At 54.4% G+C, this 7500-nt stretch overlaps 2 non-coding genes and 1 pseudogene across 2 annotated transcripts; all 3 read left to right on the top strand.

Annotated features, from left to right (window-relative positions):
• Positions 1 to 4245: 4245 nt before the first annotated feature.
• On the top strand, positions 4246 to 6154 carry LOC126439678 (small subunit ribosomal RNA). Its single transcript, XR_007581312.1, has one exon. It is a non-coding gene; the product is annotated as a small subunit ribosomal RNA (ribosomal RNA).
• A 353-nt stretch (positions 6155 to 6507) lies between these two features.
• Positions 6508 to 6662, top strand: LOC126439606 (5.8S ribosomal RNA). The gene has a single exon (XR_007581265.1). It is a non-coding gene; the product is annotated as a 5.8S ribosomal RNA (ribosomal RNA).
• A 188-nt stretch (positions 6663 to 6850) lies between these two features.
• Positions 6851 to 7500, top strand: part of LOC126439629 (large subunit ribosomal RNA) — a 2980-nt pseudogene continuing 2330 nt past the window's right edge.

The raw sequence follows: 7500 nt of genomic DNA, 5'->3' as shown, positions 1-7500 counted from the left end.
TCCCGCTGTCCCTATACATGAGCTGCGAGCTGTACCACGTACAAGCTACAGACGCGATCGCATTGCTCACTGTACTGATTCCCATGCCGAGCGATCAGCTAGGAAGCGCCCCATCCATGTCGGTACCCGTGGGCGTTGCACTCGCAGTCGCAAAAAACGTTGGGCAAATATATATCTCGGAACAGTAACGACAGTCGGAGCCTCCTGGCGTTGCACTCGCAGTCGCAAAAAACGCTGGGCAAATATATTTCTCGGAAGAGTAACGACAGTCCGAGCCTCCTGCGTGGGAAGAGTCTTTCTAGGCCCTGACCCACGGGAAGGGTTTAGCTTCCCCCATCCCGGACATTTGAAGTCGTCACACTACCGGTATTGACTAATAGACTGATTGCTGATAATCACTAGCCATACACTGGGGGAAACGGCCGACAGGGGCAGCAACATAGTGGAGCCGCAGTGTCACTAATGTACAGAGATAGAACAGTTTCGACTGGAACCAGAGTAACCGTATACACGGCACTGATTAGTAATAAATGCAGAGCCATCAGAATACAGATAATATATACAACCGTCCCTATACATGCTGAAAGACTCTGCACACAATGAGAACCACACGTCAGCCAGACACTATCACACACTACTCTCTGCCTCTAACAGGCACACACACAATATCTAACCACCAGCATGGAAGAACATCCGGTGCATCCTCTCCGCCACATTACACAATCCACACTATCATAACCAGACCGGGAGGTCCACCCAGAAAACAGAATATCCCACCCTTCCGACATCCGCCATTGCTCAGCTAAGCCACGAACACCCACACATGTCCTACACAGGGGTGCACCCAACATCACCATACTGCCTCCTGTCACAGTACACAAACAATGGCAGGAATGAAAGACACAGATCTGCCACAACCTTGGAATCGGAGCGCCGCCTGTCATGAGCCACAAGTGCATCCTGACGTGACAAATCGGATGATCCCGCAGGCATGCACTTACGATAATCACTATCAACGAACCTGCCGCCGCCCCCCCCCCCCAAATACACCTTTCCCTACAACAATGTGTACCTTAACCTAAGCTATATCGTACCTTAACCTAACCGACATTGCGCCTTAACCTAACCTACGTTGTACCTTAACCTAACCTATGTTGTACCTTAACCTAACCTATGTTGTACCTTAACCTAACCTACGTTGTGCCTTAACCTAACCTACGTTGTGCCTTAACCTAACCTACGTTGTGCCTTAACCTAACCTACGTTGTGCCTTAACCTAACCTACGTTGTGCCTTAACCTAACCTACGTTGTGCCTTAACCTAACCTACGTTGTGCCTTAACCTAACCTACGTTGTGCCTTAACCTAACCTACGTTGTGCCTTAACCTAACCTACGTTGTGCCTTAACCTAACCTACGTTGTGCCTTAACCTAACCTACGTTGTGCCTTAACCTAACCTACGTTGTGCCTTAACCTAACCTACGTTGTGCCTTAACCTAACCTACGTTGTGCCTTAACCTAACCTACGTTGTGCCTTAACCTAACCTACGTTGTGCCTTAACCTAACCTACATTGTGCCTTAACCTAACCTACGTTGTGCCTTAACCTAACCTACGTTGTGCCTTAACCTAACCTACGTTGTGCCTTAACCTAACCTACGTTGTGCCTTAACCTAACCTACGTTGTGCCTTAACCTAACCTACGTTGTGCCTTAACCTAACCTACGTTGTGCCTTAACCTAACCTACGTTGTGCCTTAACCTAACCTACGTTGTGCCTTAACCTAACCTACGTTGTGCCTTAACCTAACCTACGTTGTGCCTTAACCTAACCTACGTTGTGCCTTAACCTAACCTACGTTGTGCCTTAACCTAACCTACGTTGTGCCTTAACCTAACTTACGTTGTGCCTTAACCTAACTTACGTTGTGCCTTAACCTAACTTACGTTGTGCCTTAACCTAACCCATGTTGTGCCTTAACCTAACCCATGTTGTGCCTTAACCTAACCCATGTTGTGCCTTAACCTAACCCATGTTGTGCCTTAACGTAACCCATGTTGTGCCTTAACGTAACCCATGTTGTGCCTTAACGTAACCCATGTTGTGCCTTAACGTAACCCATGTTGTGCCTTAACGTAACCCATGTTGTGCCTTAACGTAACCCATGTTGTGCCTTAACGTAACCCATGTTGTGCCTTAACGTAACCCATGTTGTGCCTTAACGTAACCCATGTTGTGCCTTAACGTAACCCATGTTGTGCCTTAACGTAACCCAATTTGTGCCTTAACGTAACCCAATTTGTGCCTTAACGTAACCCAATTTGTGCCTTAACGTAACCTAATTTGTGCCTTAACGTAACCTAATTTGTGCCTTAACGTAACCCATATTGCGCCTCAACCTAACCTATATTGCGCCTTAACCTGACGCACGTTGTCGCTGAACCTGCTCTGTAATTGTTATGCAACTCGTTAAATTAGTGTAGTGTTGCCTAACCGCAACCCTCGCAATATAGTTCGCTATTCGCACTGCCCGGTCCCCTGTGTATCGCGTCATGTTAAACACCTTGCAAGTGTTGCTGACTTTCCACATGCTCCTGCTATACACTGTAATGTGGATAGCAGCAGGACGTACATGCCCCCCCCCTTCCCCCCTGCCTTCGCAAGCTGGTCGTTGAGAAGTTTGCATGTTCAATGCCCTTCGCATGCCGACGTACTCAGCCTACGTTGTGGTACGGCCTGTCACCTGTCCGCGGATGTACGCAAAACCCACAAACTGTGCTGCACATTGGTCCGTATGTACTGAATGATACATCGTGGCACATGTGTGACCGTACGACGACTGCGCCTAGCAACGGCGGACCATACAGTCCAAATATTGTGGACGCAGCTACGTGTCGTCTCCCTTTAGGAGCTGGATTGCAGTGTGGTACGCCATTCAGACGTGTGGGAGGAACGGACGCCCTGGATGGCGATCAGCATGAGCAGTCTGTTGATGTAGTGGAGCGTGTATTCGGACGTAGTCGTCTCTTCTCACACACTGTGATAGCATGTTGCACCGCGTTCCACATCTGCGACATGCTGCAGAGGCCGGCTGACAGTCGTTCGCGCAATGGACACCGCATACGTACGGGGGCTACCTTCCACGTGTTCTCTAGGCGTGCACATGTTGTTGCGTCTATGTGGGCAGACGTAGTGTGTTGTGACACCTGACACAGGCATGCAATACTCGTTGCAAATGGCGATGGACGTCTACGTTTGCTGGTGACGTTACGCAAATGAACAACTGGTAACCCGTTGTGGTGCGGTTGTTCTCGCTAGAGGTGAATCAGTGTTGGCGACGATCGGTCGAGCTATTAACCGGTTGTTTCATGGATACCCACCATGCCCACGAACGTGAAAGGGGACCCACCATGCCCACGAACGTGAAAGGGGATCTGGGTGTGAGGCGATACGCGGCGGTGGCTGGGTGGGACCGTCCCCGGCCGGTGAGGGGGGGCCGCCCGGCGTGCTGGCAGCGCGGTGCGTGGGCGCACGCGCTACAGCCGGCTGGTGGGGGCGGCCAGTGGCAGGCGCGCCGGCCGACGGACGCGGCAGGCGGCGCAGCTGCGCGCCGGCGCCCCCTGCTCGCGGCGCCTTGCGGCCAAAGTAGGTCCTCGCGGGCCCGGTGCGAAGCGCGGTGGCCATCTGCAGTGTGCTGGTCCGATTGAGGACTGTGTGCGCTGAGGATGCGCCGCCGCCCGGCGCTCGGCGCCGCGACGCCGTCTGCTGCTCGGTCGCCCCAGCGGTTCTCGCAGGTGGTTTGTATCGCAGCTGTGCGGACGTGTTGGCGCGTGCGCTGTGCTGGGAGAGTTCGCTTCGGCACCCAAGTGGGGCTTTTGTCCTTCTGTGGCGCTGGCGTTGGAGCTGCCGGTCACCGTAGGTGGCGCGTGTTGTCTCCCGCCGGCAATGCCACGACAGCACGCTCCCGGGCCTCTGTCGGCAGCGGCAAGCTCAGTTGGGAGCACGGGTGGTCGCACCTAAAGCGTCTACTCGCCTAACTCCGGGCGATTGCGCCTCTCTCGAACCCGACCAAGTACTTAGGACGGCGCTGCGCGCCGCCGGGACCTGAGAGGGTTTCGAGGTGTGTTGTGCAGGGGAGCTCAGCCTCCTCCTGTTTGCAGAATAATTGAGCGGACGCTTGCGTGTTCGCGCGGGCCCCCGGGACACACTCCCGGGCGGCCGGCTGCTCAGCTCTAGTTGACGCAGCTCCCTGGTTGATCCTGCCAGTAGTCATATGCTTGTCTCAAAGATTAAGCCATGCATGTCTCAGTACAAGCCGCATTAAGGTGAAACCGCGAATGGCTCATTAAATCAGTTATGGTTCCTTAGATCGTACCCACGTTACTTGGATAACTGTGGTAATTCTAGAGCTAATACATGCAAACAGAGTCCCGACCAGAGATGGAAGGGACGCTTTTATTAGATCAAAACCAATCGGTCGGCTCGTCCGGTCCGTTTGCCTTGGTGACTCTGAATAACTTTGGGCTGATCGCACGGTCCTCGTACCGGCGACGCATCTTTCAAATGTCTGCCTTATCAACTGTCGATGGTAGGTTCTGCGCCTACCATGGTTGTAACGGGTAACGGGGAATCAGGGTTCGATTCCGGAGAGGGAGCCTGAGAAACGGCTACCACATCCAAGGAAGGCAGCAGGCGCGCAAATTACCCACTCCCGGCACGGGGAGGTAGTGACGAAAAATAACGATACGGGACTCATCCGAGGCCCCGTAATCGGAATGAGTACACTTTAAATCCTTTAACGAGTATCTATTGGAGGGCAAGTCTGGTGCCAGCAGCCGCGGTAATTCCAGCTCCAATAGCGTATATTAAAGTTGTTGCGGTTAAAAAGCTCGTAGTTGGATTTGTGTCCCACGCTGTTGGTTCACCGCCCGTCGGTGTGTAACTGGCATGTATCGTGGGACGTCCTGCCGGTGGGGCGAGCCGAAGGCGTGCGACCGCCTCGTGCGTGCTCGTGCGTCCCGAGGCGGACCCCGTTGAAATCCTACCAGGGTGCTCTTTATTGAGTGTCTCGGTGGGCCGGCACGTTTACTTTGAACAAATTAGAGTGCTTAAAGCAGGCAAGCCCGCCTGAATACTGTGTGCATGGAATAATGGAATAGGACCTCGGTTCTATTTTGTTGGTTTTCGGAACCCGAGGTAATGATTAATAGGGACAGGCGGGGGCATTCGTATTGCGACGTTAGAGGTGAAATTCTTGGATCGTCGCAAGACGAACAGAAGCGAAAGCATTTGCCAAGTATGTTTTCATTAATCAAGAACGAAAGTTAGAGGTTCGAAGGCGATCAGATACCGCCCTAGTTCTAACCATAAACGATGCCAGCCAGCGATCCGCCGCAGTTCCTCCGATGACTCGGCGGGCAGCCTCCGGGAAACCAAAGCTTTTGGGTTCCGGGGGAAGTATGGTTGCAAAGCTGAAACTTAAAGGAATTGACGGAAGGGCACCACCAGGAGTGGAGCCTGCGGCTTAATTTGACTCAACATGGGAAACCTCACCAGGCCCGGACACCGGAAGGATTGACAGATTGATAGCTCTTTCTTGATTCGGTGGGTGGTGGTGCATGGCCGTTCTTAGTTGGTGGAGCGATTTGTCTGGTTAATTCCGATAACGAACGAGACTCTAGCCTGCTAACTAGTCGCGTGACATCCTTCGTGCTGTCAGCGATTACTTTTCTTCTTAGAGGGACAGGCGGCTTCTAGCCGCACGAGATTGAGCAATAACAGGTCTGTGATGCCCTTAGATGTTCTGGGCCGCACGCGCGCTACACTGAAGGAATCAGCGTGTCTTCCTAGGCCGAAAGGTCGGGGTAACCCGCTGAACCTCCTTCGTGCTAGGGATTGGGGCTTGCAATTGTTCCCCATGAACGAGGAATTCCCAGTAAGCGCGAGTCATAAGCTCGCGTTGATTACGTCCCTGCCCTTTGTACACACCGCCCGTCGCTACTACCGATTGAATGATTTAGTGAGGTCTTCGGACTGGTACGCGGCATTGACTCTGTCGTTGCCGATGCTACCGGAAAGATGACCAAACTTGATCATTTAGAGGAAGTAAAAGTCGTAACAAGGTTTCCGTAGGTGAACCTGCGGAAGGATCATTACCGACTAGACTGCATGTCTTTCGATGTGCGTGTCGTGTCGCGCAACACGCAGCTACCTGTACGGCTCGCAGTAGCCGTGCGCCGCGTGCGGAACCACGCGTTCGTCTCAAAACTAACGGCAATGTTGTGTGGTACGAGCGCTGAAGCGCTGGAGCGGCTGGCCTGCGGCACCTGGCGCCTGGCGCCGGTTTTGAATGACTTTCGCCCGACTGCCTGTCCGCTCCGGTGTGGAGCCGTACGACGCCCATCGGCCGTGAGGCCGTTGGACACTGAACGCTGGAACAGGGCCGCCACACGCCTCAGTCCCGCCTATGCAACTGTCTCGAAAGAGATGGTGGAAACTATGAAAAGATCACCCAGGACGGTGGATCACTCGGCTCGTGGGTCGATGAAGAACGCAGCAAATTGCGCGTCGACATGTGAACTGCAGGACACATGAACATCGACGTTTCGAACGCACATTGCGGTCCATGGATTCCGTTCCCGGGCCACGTCTGGCTGAGGGTCGGCTACGTATACTGAAGCGCGCGGCGTTTGCCCCGCTTCGCTGACCTGGGAGTGTCGTGGCCGCCTGTGGGGCCGGCCGCGTCTCCTTAAACGTGCGATGCGCGCCCGTCGCCTGGCGGTTCGCATACCGGTACTTACTCGGTAGCGTGCACAGCCGGCTGGCGGCGTGGCGTGCGACACCTCGTACAACGACCTCAGAGCAGGCGAGACTACCCGCTGAATTTAAGCATATTACTAAGCGGAGGAAAAGAAACTAACAAGGATTCCCCCAGTAGCGGCGAGCGAACAGGGAAGAGTCCAGCACCGAACCCCGCAGGCGGCCGCCTGTCGTGGCATGTGGTGTTTGGGAGGGTCCACTACCCCGACGCCTCGCGCCGAGCCCAAGTCCAACTTGAATGAGGCCACGGCCCGTAGAGGGTGCCAGGCCCGTAGCGGCCGGTGCGAGCGTCGGCGGGACCTCTCCTTCGAGTCGGGTTGCTTGAGAGTGCAGCTCCAAGTGGGTGGTAAACTCCATCTGAGACTAAATATGACCACGAGACCGATAGCGAACAAGTACCGTGAGGGAAAGTTGAAAAGAACTTTGAAGAGAGAGTTCAAAAGTACGTGAAACCGTTCTGGGGTAAACGTGAGAAGTCCGAAAGGTCGAACGGGTGAGATTCACGCCCATCCGGCCACTGGCCTCCGCCCTCGGCAGATGGGGCCGGCCGCCCGCGCGGAGCAATCCGCGGCGGGGTCGTGTCCGGTTGCCTTTCCACTCGCCGCGGGGTGGGGCCGTTCCGGTGTGCGGTGGGCCGCACTTCTCCCCTAGTAGGACGTCGCGACCCGCTGGGTGCCGGCCT

Source organism: Schistocerca serialis, unplaced genomic scaffold, assembly GCF_023864345.2.
Source record: "Schistocerca serialis cubense isolate TAMUIC-IGC-003099 unplaced genomic scaffold, iqSchSeri2.2 HiC_scaffold_133, whole genome shotgun sequence".
Classification (NCBI taxonomy): Eukaryota; Metazoa; Arthropoda; class Insecta; order Orthoptera; family Acrididae; genus Schistocerca; species Schistocerca serialis.
The sequence above is the reverse complement of the archived record's forward strand: the minus strand, read 5'-3'. Positions and strand labels throughout refer to the sequence as shown.